Below are 15,243 nucleotides of genomic sequence, written 5' to 3'. Positions count from 1 at the left end.
GGACTTCAGGTGGTCGGAGGAAGGCGGGGGGCGGGGGGCGGGGGGCGGGGTGCTCTTCAGAGGCTCTGCCCTGCCTCTCTGACCTTGCCTGCTGGCTGCCTCACCATTCCCACAGCGTGACAACGCACGCGCCACCCGGGGCCCAAAACAAGGCCAGCCTTGTGCTCCTGGGGAGAGCGGAGGTGGGGCCGGGCTGGGGGGGGGCCTCTTCGCTGGGCCCCATGGGTCTATCCAGCCGATTGTAAAGAGCCTTTAGGATGTCTCTCTGTTCTTTTAATGCCCTCTTCCCAAAAGTCACCGAAGAAACACCTGTCCTCCAGGGTATCTTATGCTGTTGAATGAGTTTCTCCAACTGAGCGTCCCCGGTCGCTTGCGAGTCTCCCCGCAGCCGAGCGTGCTAGAGACCTGGGCCTAACCGCGCTCTCCGGAGCCATGGCCAAGCCCGTCCCCCACCTGCGGGATGCCAGCTTTCTGAGAAATCTGAGGCCTGGCCCCGGTCCGGACCCCGTCCAGGAGAGCGGGGCTGACACAGACGTGCTCTGTGCCCTTAAAGGTGGCGGGCCGGGGGCGTATAAAATCCGACACTCGGCTCCGGAGCGCCTGCGCCAAAGAGCCCCTTTGTTTGACCTGTCACATGCTCCCTCTGTGTGGCTTCCACGGTGGTGGCTCCGAGGAGACCTGGAGGGAGGCTGCGGGCTCCTCCAAGCCGCTTCTATAAATAGCCAACCTCAGGAATTCGCTCGAGTGGGGACTGTTTTCCCCAGGTTTGCGACTTCATTTTTCCAGTAATCCTGCTGAGCTCTTCTGGGCCAGGGCCACAGCAAGGGTAGGGACCACTTGGAGGGGGTGGGGAGCTCTCCCCCCCCACCCCATTTAGGAGGGGCTGATGTGTGTGCGGGGGGCAGGGCTGCCAGCCTGCTTGGCTCCGGATCCCCTGCCCCGTCTCTGGCCCTGTGGCCGGCACGTGACTCTGGTTATCTGGGACAAGCCGAGGTGCCCAAGTCCGGAAGTGTCTTCCCCTGGGGCCAGTCCCCAGCCAACACAGCTGGTAAGCATCAACATGAGACGGAGCACAGTGTGTAATAGGAGCCAGCTCTGGGCCGTTCTAGGCAGTCCGTGGAGAAAACCCCTTCTATCAAGTCTGAATTCCTCTGCTTTTATGTAAGCCGCGTGTGCTTCTCCGGAGCAGCCCGTAACCAGTCCGCTGTGCGAGCAGCCCGAGGTTGGGGACCCCCTGGGTTTTGCCTGCTCATCAGTGACCTGAGGTTTGTAGCCCAAGGGGTCTCCAGCACCCCCTGGATTCAACTCAACAACCTTGATTGAGTGCGGGGGCTCCAGGCACTCAGCGAGCCAAGAGAGGGTCGTGCTCAGGGAGTGGGTGCCATGAGTGAGGGCCCGGGGGTCTGCAGGTGGGTGGCCAGGGGTCGAAGGGGGCCACCGAGGTCATGGCAGTTCTGAGCCTGCTTGGAGCAGCACCTGGCACAGAAGCAGCAGGAAATCTGAGTTCTCACGGGCACAGTCAGCTGGCCCTGGAGAGGAGGGCTCCGCGGGAAGAGAGAGCGTGCTCCCGAGAAGGAGAAGGAGGTCTGCCCGGCCGCAGGGAGGCCAGGACAGCCGAGCTGCAGCAGAGAGGCATGGGAAGGTCAGACAAAGATTGCCAGGGCCAGGACCCAACAAGAAGGCCAGCATGCCCTCGAAGCACCCCGTCCTCTGGCCCCGAATCTCTCTCTTCCCTACACTAGTCCTGGGTCCCAGCTCCCATTCCTGGCTTCATTCATTCATTTGGGAAGTCCCGAGCCCTGTTCAGACCTGCTCTGGACCCCGACATCCCGCATGCGCCCCACCTCCCCAGCACCGTCGCCTGTGCCCTCTCGATGCTGCCACTCCCTGCTGCTCAGGGGAGACACGTTGGTTGTGTCTCACCCCCAGGAGCACCCGGAGTGCAGACCCCGAGACGCACAGGCCCAGGACAGCGGCCCCGCGGCTGGTCAGCATGAGCGAGGCCAACCGAAGTACCTCCCACCCTCCTTCTCTGGGGCGAGGAATGCCGGGTTTGGGGTGACTGGGTTTTTTTTAGCAGAGCATCAAGAAGTATTTACAGGAAAGAAATTCAGACATAGAAAGCTAGAGGCAGAACGGAGCTCAATTTTTACTCAAAAGGAAGACGGGGGCATGAACGGGCCTCTGTCCCCTGTTGGTGATTTGTCCCGCGTTCTCCCGGTGACACCGTACGGTCTTAGCCGGGCGCTCAGGAGGCGTCCCCTCTCGCCCAGCTTTGCAGTGTCAGGAGATGTGTGATTGCTGCTAACTTAATGGCTAAATCGGGCAAACGGGCCAGCTCTGCAGACCCCGTCCGTCTGCCTGGGCCCAGCCACAGGCTCTCAAAGGGAGGCCTGCGGACCCCAGTCCCCGTCCACTGCGGGAGCGCCTCGAGGCACAGAGGCTGTCCCTGTGGATGCAGCCTGGCAGCCGGCCTGAACGCGGGCTCGGCCACTTGCCAACCATGCGTCCTCAGCCCGGTGCTGAGACAGAGAGCGCTGGCCTCCTCATGGGGCTGTGACACACCAGAGGAGACCGAAGGTGGGTGCGGCTCAGCCCCGGCCAGGCACGTGCCATGTCCAACAGGGGACCCTTGCCATTCTTGGTGGGAGGGCTTTCACCGGAGCAAGCCTCAGAAGACGAGCTCCCACACAGAAGACGGGGAGGCCTGGTGGTGGAGGGACAGAGGACACCAGCCCAGAAGACACCACCGAGGTCCCTAAGGTCACAGGTGGAGGTGGCTTGCTGACGGTGATGGAAAGCAGGTGTGCACCTGCGCGGCTGGCCAGCCTTGGGGGTGGGGCGTGCCCGCGATTGGGTCCGACATCGCGGCGTCGGAAGACGTCCATGGAGCAGGGCCTCCTTGACACCCGGGCAGCCCTCCCTTCGGGTCGCCTCCCCCGCTGTGACTAATGGCTGACCTGACATCTTTCCGCGAGTGACCTTGTTGCGGCTGGTAATTCAAATATCTTTCAGCGTCAGAAATAATAAGTGCCACTGTGAGATGAACAAGAGGGGCTTAAGTTGAGAGCAGATTAATGGGGTTTTAATATTCCTAATTTAATCACTCTTTTCTGTCGCACTGTGGGCAACAATGATGTAGCAGCTAATTATTTTTTTAACCATGATGGGGATCTTTCCTAATCAATTTTATATTTAACATGAATGAAGGGAGGGCAGTGATTAATGAGAGAATAAATCTCACCAAACAGGCACAAGCAAGCAATCAGTTAAAAATACGGCAGGATGATTTTTTTTTTTTTCCTTCTCACGGAGCAAATTCTGCAGGAATGGGATAGAGCACCATGTTAAGTCTCTCTCGTTCTGAAAAGAAGAAATACATGAAAGTTTTAAAAAACAATGTGTTGGATGGAAAGAAAATGCGTTCTGATCTGAAACATTGTATGCTGAGAAGTTAGAGGCCCGGGTCACAGCTGCTCCCTTCCAGGAGGAAGGAGCTCATTCCAGGCCACCTCCCCGTAACCGCAGGCTCCCTTGCCGCGGCCTGGACACCTTCAGAGGCTGCAAAAGAAAGTCAAGTGTAGCCGCTGTCTCTCACCTCGCCTCCTCTAATCACAGGGGCGGCTTCTCAGCCCATAGTGCCGCGAGAGGAACGGGGAGCACAGGACAACGGGATAGAGAGACCTCATTTGCATATTTTAATTTCAGTATACTGTTACAATTGTTCTATTCCATTATTAATGTTGTTCCTCTCTTCCTGTGTCTGATTTGTAAACTGCACGTTATCGTAGGTATGAGTGTAGGGGAAGGAGCACAGGGTAGGGTTCGGTACCATCTGACATTTCAGGGGTTCCCTGGGGGGATGGAATGCACCCCACCCCCTCCTGCCATGCAGATCAGGGAGGGGGGACTCCTGTGCTGCCTCTGACCATGTGACCATGGGCATCGGTTTTCTCATCTTTTTTTTTTTCCTTTTTTTAAGCGGGCTCCATGCCCAGCACAGAGCCCAACATGGGACTCAAACTCACCACACAGAGATCCAGACCTGAGCTCGGATCAAGAATCAGTTGTTCAACTGGCTGAGCCACCCAGGTGCCCCCTCATCATTTAAAAGGGGGCAATGTGGGGCACCTGGGTGGCTCAGTGGGTTAAAGCCTCTGGCTTTGGCTCAGGTCATGATCCCAGGGTCCTGGGATTGAGCCCGGAGTCGGGCTATCTGCTCAGCAGAGAGCCTGCTTCCCTTCCTCTCTCTCTGCCCGCCTCTCTGCCTACTTGTGATCTCTGTCAAATAAATAAATAAATAAATCTTTTTTAAAAAAGGGGGGGGCAATGATGTGCCTTCCTCAGGACCTGCTGAGGACCCAGTGGGTGAAGGTGCATAGCATGTGCCTGACACACATGTGTCCCCATTGGACGGTGATTCACAGCCCCCACGGGGTGTGTCCCAGGCTGGGGCCCCAGGAGCAGGTCCTGAGAGGAGGCTGCCCCCAAGAGTTCGTCAGGAGGTGTTCGCAGAAAGCAGACAGAGCAGGCGTGTGGGGAGTGAGACTGAGGGATGAGGCCACCCAAGGGGACGGTATCAGGCTGAGGCCACCATGGTTTGGAGACAACGGTCACAGCCCAGCGCGGTCCCAGCCAGGGGCTGGGGAGCTGACAATGCGTCACAAGGGAGGGGAGACCTCAATGCCCAGGCACCTTCACTCCTCTCGCCAACCAGCCTCCTGCCGCTTGAGGACAGCCTTCCCAGCCAGAGAGTCCGAGGTCACCTGTGGGGCGCACACAAAGGTGAAGATGTTCAAGGTGGCGCGGGAGGAGGCAGACGGTGACGGTCCGGGAGGCTGGGCTGGCAGCCCCCCAAAGAGGACGTGAACAGGCACAGACCCCTGCCCGGGGAAGGAGGTCCTGGGTTCACATGCCCACTTGCCCCCTGGGAGCTGTGGGTCCCTGAAGGCCTGGGGCGAGTTCAGCGCCCTGAGCCCCACCCCCCAGGAGGAGGCGAGGGGCAGACGCCAGACCTTTCCGGCCCACGGATCCCTCCCCTCTGCATTTCTCCTCCCAAGCAGAGCTGGACGTCTTTGCTGGAGTTTTCTCTCATTCAACTCCACCTTTATCAAACACCCGTGCCAGCCAGCACGCACACCGAGCTCCGACGGTAGGCAGGACGGATAAATCCCGCTCACAGAGCTGACATCTTAGAGGAGGGGACAGGCGGCAGTATGTGGTGGAAATGCAGTGTTTCTCAGAAGGTGAGAGTCTCGGGGGTGCCCGGCTGGCTCAGTTGGGGGAGCATGGGACTCTCCATCTGGGGGTTGTGGGTCTGAGCTGACGCTGGGTGTAGAGATGACTTAAAAATAACATCTTAAGGGCGCCTGGATGGCTCAGTGGGTTAAGCCTCTGCCTTCGGCTCAGGTCATGGTCTCAGGGTCCTGGGATCGAGCCCCGCATCGGGCTCTCTGCTCAGCGGGGAGCCTGCTTCCTCCTCTCTCTCTGCCTGCCTCTCTGCCTCCTTGTGATCTCTGCCTGTCAAATAAATAAATAAATAAAATCTTAAAAAAAAAATCTTAAAAAAATAAAAAAAGGAAAGAGGGTGAGAGTTTGCACACAGAGAAACAAAGCAGAGGGGAGCAGAGCCGGCCTGGCTGGGGGTCGAGGCCAGGCTGAAACACGCCTCAGGGAGCTAAACGAGGAGGCTTGAGCAAAGACCCATCGCGTGTCTTGGAGAAGATCAGCCAAGGCAGCAGAGATGGCAAGTGCAAAGGCCCAGTGGCAGGAATCTGCCTGGCCCTCAGGAGACAGAAGGGAGCTGGCATGGCCACCGTGAGGGGTGAGGAGGTGAGGGCTTGGGGGAACGTGCAAGTCTGGGTGAGGCCCTGGGTCCCACTGAGGACTCTGGCTTCTGTCGGAGTCCGTGGGAACCTTCCATGGGATGGTTCAAGCTGGGACGCGCCGTGTTCAAACTCCGGCTGCCGTGCTAGAGGAGAGCCTCCGGGTGCCTGGGTGGGAGAGGACGGCGGCCGCACCGGGGTGGGTTCCAGGTGGAGCTGGCGGGGTTTGCTGACAGACAGGGTGCAGGGGCGGGGGGACAGAGCCGAGTCAGGAGAAGTCCCGGTCTTTCAGCTGCGGCAGGTGGCGGCCCCGCGTTGCTGTGAATCCAGATGGCGGAGCAGGTGGGAGCGCGGGCGTGGGATGCGGCCAGGCAGGGGTTGGGACCTGTGAGGTCTGGAACTGCCATCGGGCCTCCGAGTACAAACTCCGATGACAGCTGGATCAGGGAGTGTGGAGTGTGGGGGGCCCAGTTCTGCGGGAGGAGGGCCCGTGGGCTTGCAGTCAGCCCCGCCGTGGGCCCCGGACCTCGTCCTTCCCCGCGGATCAGGAAGCGCTCTGAGCTTGTTTTCTCACCAGGAGGGAAAGGGGTAGGAGTGCGGAGAGTAAACCGCGGGGTTCTCGGGGTGCATGGACGCACCCCTCGGCAGGTGACGGTGATGACCCCTGGCTTACTGCTCACTGGTTTTCCGAGGCTTCTGTTCTTTTCTATACATTAAAGTTTAGACAATTTAGAAAATTGAGAAAACTCAATATTATTTCATCTTCTCTCCTCCAACCTTCCAGATGGGAGCCAGGGGATGAAATTTGCTGGGGACACAGGCCAGTGGCCGAGGCTGGCGTAGGCTGCCCCCCCCCCCCGCACACCCGAACGCTCCCTCCTCTCCCTAGAATGTGGGACCCCGGAGAGGGCAGAGCTCTAAACCCGCGTGTCCTTCTGCATTGGGAGCGGATGGCTTCTTTCCCATTTAACCTTAGACGTTTTACGTAAACATCATCTTGTGTTTAATTTCCTTTGTTGGGGGAGGTCAATTAAAGGTCTCGACATGATTCTTTTAAATCTCTGGTCTCCCGAGTGAATCGCTGAGGCCAAGTTATAAAACTTTGCGAGAGGGAAGCAAACAGTTGCCTTGAAACCCCGGCCTCGCCTTAAGGAAAACCAGGGAAGGACGCATGGTGCTGAGAAATTGTGCCGTGACCCAGCCAGGGTCTTTGTTCTATTTTCTCATTCGTGTCCTTTTTGCCCAAGGACAGTCCACACGCGAGTGGGGGGCCCTGGTCCCTGCCTGTCCCCCACTCTGGGTATTAGCTCCTTCATCTCACACCGAGGCACAGTGCAGGGGGGCTGGCACGTAGCTCCTCCCTCCACCAAGACAGGAAGGGGTGGGGAGGCTCTGGTGACTTTGGGGGGCGTGGTGGGGTGGGGGACGGTTAGTGCAAGCCTCCTTGGTTCTTCCCACAGGCTGGAGGAACACTGAACTCAGAGGGGATAAGTCCCTGAGCATTTTTCTCCCTTGGTTTTTAAGCCGTTTCTGCTTTAAGGAAATTGAATCCATGTGTGTTTGGATTAATTGCTTAACTCCTAAAAATGTTGTCTTGTAAGAGCAATTTGAGGTCCAAGAACCTTTTAAGTTGCTTTCCACCCTTCACATGGCCCCGGTCTGGGGATCTGCGCAAACCCTCTGGGCCAGTGCTGTGCTCACAGCTGGATCAGGCTAAGGAGGAATTAACAGCCTCCTGGGGTGTTTGCTTCACCCCCTAATAAGATGGGCTTAGGAGCCTCACACGGAAATCCAGAAGCTTCTGCATCCTGCTGGGTTCAGGCTTGGGCTTCCCAGAACAGGGACACCTTCTGTGGGCTCTTGTTAAATATGGGGTTTCCTTTCCTTGGGTTTGATTTCCAGAACTTGGCTCCCTCTCTTGCAAGGGAAAAAAAATGCCATAGAAGAGATTTCGGGAGCCTTGAAAGGAGGAACATCTTGAACCGGGGGGGTCCTGCTGAAAGCCGGGTCCTGCCTTCTGTTCTCAAAACCGATCCAATGGTCAGGCATCAAGACTGAAGGGACGCCCCCTCTACCGTGGCTGGAAGAAGAAGACCCCATTTCTTGAGCAGCCAAATCCATCAGGAACCGGGGTGGCGGGTGTGTTAATGCCCAGCCTGGGTGCCTTCCTCTCTCTGCCACCACCAGGCCCCCGATTCCCCGGCTGCTAACTGAAACCTCTCCCCTCAAGGTGTTCTGAGAGCCGGTGGCAGTGAGAACTCCCTCCCAGTGCTGGTGCCTCCAGACCGCAGGCACCCCTCCCCCTGGGTCCCAGGCCCCCTCCCCCTGGGTCCCAGGGCCACCTGCAGGTCCTCCTCGAGTCTGGCTCCTCGTTCAACTGAGCTGCACCTGCACTGGACGTGATACGGTGTGATTCGCTTTATATGAAATGTCCAGAATGAGCACATCCCTGGTGAAGAAGGCTGGCCGGCGGTCGTGTGGGGCGGAGGGGAGGGAAACACGTGGAGCAAGGCTTCCGTTTGTGAAGCTGAAGATGCTTCGGAAGGGGTGGGTGCGGCTGCGGAGGGGTTTTCCAAAGAGGAGGGACAGCCATTGTCGACTTTCAGGAAGCTTGCGCAGGGGCTGGGGTGGGTGACAGGCTGGGGACAGGGGAGCCTCAGGGAACATCGGACGCTGGAGCAAGAGCCCAGATGAGAGCCGGGAGCGGGTCTCAGGGACAGGACGGCGTAGGATACGCCGGGTGATTGATTAGGGAGTAAAATCTTCCCTCGGTGGCAGGAATACATTTTTCCCCCCCAGATGGCATGTGAAGCGAAACATCTCAGTGAGATGCTTTGCCTGATAGACCTTTCCTTTTGCCCCCTGCCGAGACTTTACGTTCCCAGCGCAGGGCTCACGCCCGGCCTGGAGGGGCCCCCTGCCCCCTCCGTGCTGGCCCAGCGCACCCGTGTCCCCAGGGCCTCTCGTGGAGTCAGAGATCGCGCGCGTGTAACTCCGAACCCTCCCGGAGCTTCGCCGCCAGAATCCGCGCGAGACCCATTCCGTGCGGAGTCAAGCCACGGTGGAATGATGACCTCCATCCTTCCGGGCTCGTCGTCTGTGGGACGGTCTGAAACCTTCATAGTTCTGCCTTGTCTGGACCCTGAGGCCTTTTCGGGAGAGTAGTTTGCTCTCATTCTGCGTGCAACTTGTTTTTGTTTTTGTTTTGTGTGTGTGTGTGTTTAAAGATTTTATTTATTTGAGAGAGAGAGGGAGGGAGAGAAAGAAGCAGGCTTCCTGCCGAGCAGGGAGCCCGACGCGGGGCTCCATCCCAGGACCCCAGATCACAACCCGAACTGAAGGCAGACGCTTAACGGACTAAGCCACCGGGAGCCCCTCTGTGTGCCAGGACTTTTGAAATGGCCTTTGGTCCAACGCAAGAAAGTTCTGGCCTCATCTTTATAAAATCGTTTTTTTTTTTTTTTAAAGATTTTATTTATTTATTTGACAGAGAGAGATTACAAGTAGACAGAGAGGCAGGCAGAGAGAGAGGAGGAAGCAGGCTCCCCACCGAGCAGAGAGCCTGATGCGGGGCTCGATCCCAGGACCCTGAGATCATGACCTGAGCCGAAGGCAGCGGCTTAACCCACTGAGCCACCCAGGCGCCCCTATAAAATCATTTTTTTACAGGGGGCGGGGCAGTAGTGAATGATGCATAAGCAACTCTAATGAGAAAACCACGTCTGATGAGAAGGTAGTCAGGAGGGAGCCGTGGACGATCCGGTAAGGCATTTCTAACGTCAACTAAGCCACGTTTTGCCTCGTGTTTGCGGGACATTTGGCTCTCCTTTGGGTCCTTGCATCGGGGACAATCACTCGAGGGGTAGAGTCGTGAACTCTTATATGGAAACTTGTCGCCCGTCGGCTTGTCAAGCCCCAGGTCCGGGGGAGCTGACAGCCACACTGGCACGCATCCCTGCTGCATGGTCAGCCGACGCAGGCCGGGCCAGTCAGTGAGCTCCGTCCTCCTGATTTCTTCCAGGGCAGGCTGGCCGCTGGGAGGGAATCCCAGAGGTGCAGCCTCTGCTCCTGCTGGAGAAGGGTCTGCCTAGGAAGGATGCTGGCCCACAGGAAAGAAGAAGCGAGGTACAGAGAGCAACTCCTGAAGACGTGGTTTGTGCGTTGAGGTCCAACCGTGTGGAACATTCCAGACTTTGCAGTTATGCGAGGCAAAACACCCCCTCCTTTTTTTAAAAGAGATTTTTAAAATTTATTCATTTGGTTGGGGGGAGAGAGCATAAGAGCAGGGGGAGGGGCAGAGGGAGAGGCAGAAGCAGATTCTCCCAGGGGGCAAGGAGCCCGACGGGGGGCTCGATCCCAGGACCCTGAGATCATGACCTGAGCTGAGGCAGACGTTTCACCCACTGAGCCACCCAGGCGCCCCCACGACACCCTCTCCTTTTCCTTCAGCCACTTACAGTAGTCTTTGATCCTTTGTCATCAAGTGTCCTTCTGGTGCCTGTGTCACGTGGCTGCTGTTTCTCTACTGAAACCACGCAGGGCTCCGTGGCTGCTCACTTGCATGTCTGCCTGCCTGGTATCAGAAGGCTCTCCCCTCCCTGGCCTCCCTCTGCACCCCGACTCTCTCGAGGGAGCAAGCAGCGCCATCCCGCTGGGGAAGACCCCTTTGTCTGTCGAGCTTTAAAAATGCTTGCCTCAAACTCAGGTTTGTTGGCCTGTGGGACCCCCTCCCTCTGCAGCTTCCTGGGGACTAAGCCTCATGTGCCGACATCTCAGTGTCCCCCACGTGGTCCCCTTACTGTCCACTTGGCCCAGAACTCGGACCGCCCTCTCCAGACATGAGTCAGGGGAGTGTTTCCGTGCGAGCAGCTGCGGGGGTATTCGGGCTGGGGATGGAGACAGCTTCCCGCTATGACGCGCCAACAGCCACCCCGGCGTCAACCTTACAGAGCCCATCCCGCTTCCCTTCAGCTGGGACCCCTGGCCCCCCCGACAGTCCCCCGCAGGCGGCTTGCATACCCGCATCCTTCCACGTGTGCCCTGCGTGCTTCTCCCCGACTCCAGCCTCCTCCGTGGTCCTCAGGCCAATGCGCCCCACCCCTGCTGTCTCCGCTCCCCGCCTTCACCGGGGCCCCTTCCCCAACTCGGCCAGCTGCAGACCTCCCCCACTTCAGGGGGCTGTCAGAGCCTGTTAAGGCCCCTCTTTTTCCCCAGCGTCCCTCAGCAAGGTGAGGGAGCAGGGGAGATGTATTGTCCTGCCCCTGGGATTTATACCGCCCGCCCTGGGGGCAGGGCCAGCCACACTCCTTCTGGGTTTCCAATAACCATCTGTCTTCTCTCTGCAGCCTGGGATGAGGTCCCCCCTCGGCCGTCTCTCCTCTAGGCCCCAGTGACACCGTCTCTTCATCATCGCTCTTGTTTCCAGACCCTTCACCCTCCCGGGCCTCTCCTGCGAATGAGCTGTTTGCTGCCTCCTTCAGCTGGACGCTGGCTTCTGGCTGCAACGTGCCCCGTGGCCTGCGGTTTCCGTGAGCTGGTTCCATGCACGATTAGTGCCGTCCAGGCTGTGCTGACCTCTCTTCCCAGCAGGGTTCCCATTGGCTCCCGTGGGCGGCAACTTCCCGCAGGGGCAGGGGCGTCCTTCTGTCGGCTCCGCCCTCCCTGGCTTCTGATGGTGCAGTGACAGACACTGCTTCGTGCACGCTGTGGCCTCTCATTTAACTACTTTTGAGTCTCGACTCTATCATCATTCATTTTCAGCCTCCCTCCCAGGGTTTTGCCATTCGAAAATTTGCAAAGCACATCCCCCGCCCCCAGGGGCACCTGGGTGGCTCAGGTCCTGATCTCAGGGTCCTGGGATCGAGCCCCGCATCGGGCTCTCTGCTCAGTGGGGAGCCTGCTTCCCCGTCTCTCTCTGCCTGCCTCTCTGCCTACTTGTGATCTCTGTCTGTCAGATAAATAAATAAAATCTAAAAAAAAAAAAAAAGAAAGAAAGAAAAGCACATCCCCTATTTCTGTCCACTTCCGGTGTAGAAGCGCCGACCGGTACCAGGACAGAGCAGATCCCTGGGGCCCCTGCGAGGGCTCTCCTTCGAGGCTGGTGCACTGTGCACAGCGTCCCACGAGCTATGAATTTCCCTGGGGTTCTATCATATAGTCTTTGTTTGACCACCTAATCTACAAATGTTCATGCAAATCCGTGTATGTGCCCGAAATATTCTTTGGGTCCATCCATCTAATAACTCACAGAAAATGGGAGAAAAGATCCGCGCGGCACGTGTTAGTCTCAGCGAGTTTCCCGTTTCTGTTGCCTCCCTTAGCATGCATGCACTGACTCTGTAATAGTCTTATCCTTTTCTCAAGATTTACAACACGCTTGCTGGCCTATTCTTTCTAGAATTTTCTCTTATTCCTTCCTTTCGGGAAAGCAGGTCAGGTGTGGTTCATGGCCGGTATTTCAACATCTCCTTTGCCCTCCATAATTTTTTTGAAATCCCCAGTCGTGGTTCTGAGATGATGGCTGCTGGCTGCCTAAACACCCAGGGAAGCAATTCATCAGGGTCTGGGGAAAGAACTCATTTATAGCAGCTCCGGTAGCGATTTTTCTCTCCTTGCTTACATCTGGTTGCAATCCCGTCTTTGCATTTAATTTAACAAACAGCCTCTGAGCTCATGTGGCATGCCCTGTGCTTTGTTTTAAGCTTCCCAGTTGGAAGACCGTTCTCTTTCCTGGTTGAGGTGGAAACAGGATAAGCATGGTGCTCGTCTGCCTTCTCTCTTTGAGGGAACCCGTGGGTGTCCTTGTTCACCTTGACCTGAAGGTTGCTTTTAAGGCTGTGTGTGTGTGTGTGTGTGTGTGTTATGTGTATTGTGTGATCGTATCTCAAGGCGTCCAGTTTGTTCCCGACTCTGCTGTCAGTCGTCAAGTTCATGCCCTTTTCTATTTCCTCCAGCGCTTCCCGTTCATTAAAACACCACCACCACCACCACCACCACCACTTAATCCTGTCATGACTGACATACCAAAAGCTGTACATATTTAATTCACACAACTTGATGAGTTTGGAGATAAGTACACGCCCCGAAACCATCCCCATAATCTGTCATGAACACATCTATTCTTTCCAAAATTTTGTCCCAGCTTCTTTATCATAACATTAAATGTGGGATCTACCATCTTAGCAAACGTCTGAGTATAAAATGCAGTACTGTTAACTATAGGCTCTGGGAGAGCCTACGATGTGCAATAGGTCTTAGGTCTATTCATCTTGCGTAAGTAAATTCTTACATCCCTTCCTCTTTGTGTCTGGCTTATTCCACTGGGGCACACTTGTTTTAGTCTATTTCTGGGTACTCTGTTCTGTTCCATTGATCTATGTGTCCAATTCTCAGTGGCCAACACCACACAATCTTGATTACTATGGATAGATTAAAAAGTCCCAGAATAAGGCAGCTTGAGTCCTCTTATTTTACTCTTTTTCAAATTATTTTACCAATTCCTTTAATTGTTCATAAAGATTTTTAGAATAATCTTGTCTACAACTCTGAAAAATCTTGTTGGAATCTTAATAGGAATTGCTTTACCCTGTGTTAATTTGGAATGAACAGACGTCTCTACTCTGTCCAATCCATGAAAATGGTATGTCTCTCCATTTATTTAGGTTTTCTTTTATTTCTTTGATCAGCATTGTGCAGTTTTCAACATTTAAATCCCATGCTAAATTTTTTAGGTTTACACCCAAGTATTTCTCTTCGTTTTTTTTTTTGAATGGTATTGTTTTAAAATTTAATGTCCATCTCTTTATTGTTAGTATATAAAAATATAACTTTTGTAGGCTTATCTTATATCTTGTTACTTTGCTGAACTCACAACTTCCAAGATTTAAAAAAAATTATTCTTTGGGGGCACCTTGGTGGCTTAGTTGGTTAAGCGTCTGCCTTCTGCTCAAGTCATGATCCTGGGATCCTGCTTCTCTCTCCCTTTGCTGCTCTCCTGCTCTCTCTCTCTCTCTCAAATATATGAATAAAATCTTTAAAAAAAATTCCTTGGAATTTTCTAAGTAGGCAATCACATCATTTGCAAATAGATAGTTTTCTTTCTTCCTTTGAGACCTTTACGCCCTTTATTGGCTTGTCTTGTCTTACTGCTCTGGCTGTCCAGGATTATGCTGAGGAAGAGTTTCGCTTGTTTCCAGTCTTGGCAGGAAGGCATTCAGTCTCTCACTAATAAGCATAATGTGATCTGCAAAAACCCTTTTCCCAAGCAAAGTCACAGTCCTCTGCTCTTGGAGGATGCGTCTTTTGAGGGCTCCCAGTCACCTCAGTGATGACCTGCTTTGCACGTTACTTGCCTACACCTTGCCTTGCCAGCGTCCAGTCGGGGGCTGACCACTGTGGCCTCGCAACTGAGCAAACGTATGAAGGGAGACCACTGCGCATCAGCACTGGAGGTGGAAGGTGACACCGAGCTGGGTCACGTGGGAATGTTTTGCAGGCAGAAGAGACGGGCAGGCTTGCTGTTCCAGGAATCAGAGGCTGCTTCCCCTGAGGGCTGGGGATAAAGAAGCTGAAGCCTCCCTCCCTGGGTAGAAAGAATGCTAAGCTGAGGCTTGGGCAGACCGCAGGGAGGCTGTAGACATTCCAGGGCTTATCAGCAGGGCTGTGAGCTGGGCAAGGAGCGGGCTGGATTTGGGTAGCTGGGCAGTTCTTCCATTGAGATATTTTTAACTAAGACTTAAGTCCTGAGCTGGGCACCAAGAAGGACTCTATCTCCTCGCCATCTGTAATTGCTTGTGACCTTATAAATCCCCTCATCTCTGTGGGTCGTGGTCATCTCATTGCTCTCAGCTGGCTGGAGGCTGCGTTGTCATTCACCATCCCCAAACTGTTACCGAGTCTCTATTTTGCAATAGACACGATAAAATAGTGTCCCTGTCTAGAAAAACTCCCTGCGCTAGGGGAGAGGAAGAAATAAAACATCATCCAAAGGCAGCTAGCTAAGCGTTGTAGCAAAGGCTGTGTGTGCATGGCTGCTGGGGGCCAGGGAGGGGACACTGAGAGTCCCAGAGGCGATGCCACTCTTGTAGCCACATTGCTGTTAATGGTGAGGCTAGGGTTCCACACACAATCCACGTGCGGTCTAAGCCTTACCCTTTCTGGAACCATGTGTTGCCCATGAGTGCAGGTGGAGAGGTGCAGGAACACTGTTGGGAGGGTGATGTCTATGTAAAGGAAGGGGGAAGCAGGACGGGGCAGGGAGGGCTCCCCACCGGATGCTCTCTCACGACACCTGGGGGTTCCTCAGAAATGAGCTCTAGACTGAGACCCGGAGTAGGGGAGCGGAACGTGTTCTGGACACAGTGATCATCCCAGAGGCTGGATAACATGAAGGTGTTTCACTATGGTTAGAACATTCCAG

General features: G+C 55.3%; 1 long non-coding RNA gene across 2 annotated transcripts; it reads left to right on the top strand.

Annotated features, from left to right (window-relative positions):
- Window positions 1-1,126: 1,126 nt before the first annotated feature.
- LOC106005459 lies at window positions 1,127-11,758 on the top strand. 2 transcript variants are annotated; one of them, XR_006608333.1, is made up of 5 exons: window positions 1,127-1,265; window positions 5,064-5,246; window positions 9,495-9,587; window positions 9,847-9,950; window positions 11,171-11,758. It is a non-coding gene; the product is annotated as an uncharacterized LOC106005459 (long non-coding RNA). The 2 variants fall into 2 exon arrangements; XR_001178803.2 differs by lacking the exon at window positions 5,064-5,246.
- The last annotated feature ends 3,485 nt before the right edge of the window (window positions 11,759-15,243 follow it).

This window comes from Mustela putorius, unplaced genomic scaffold (assembly GCF_011764305.1).
Source record: "Mustela putorius furo isolate JIRA1106 unplaced genomic scaffold, ASM1176430v1.1 tig00000873_pilon_pilon_pilon, whole genome shotgun sequence".
Classification (NCBI taxonomy): domain Eukaryota; kingdom Metazoa; phylum Chordata; class Mammalia; order Carnivora; family Mustelidae; genus Mustela; species Mustela putorius.
This window is presented reverse-complemented; position numbering and strand designations above follow the sequence as displayed.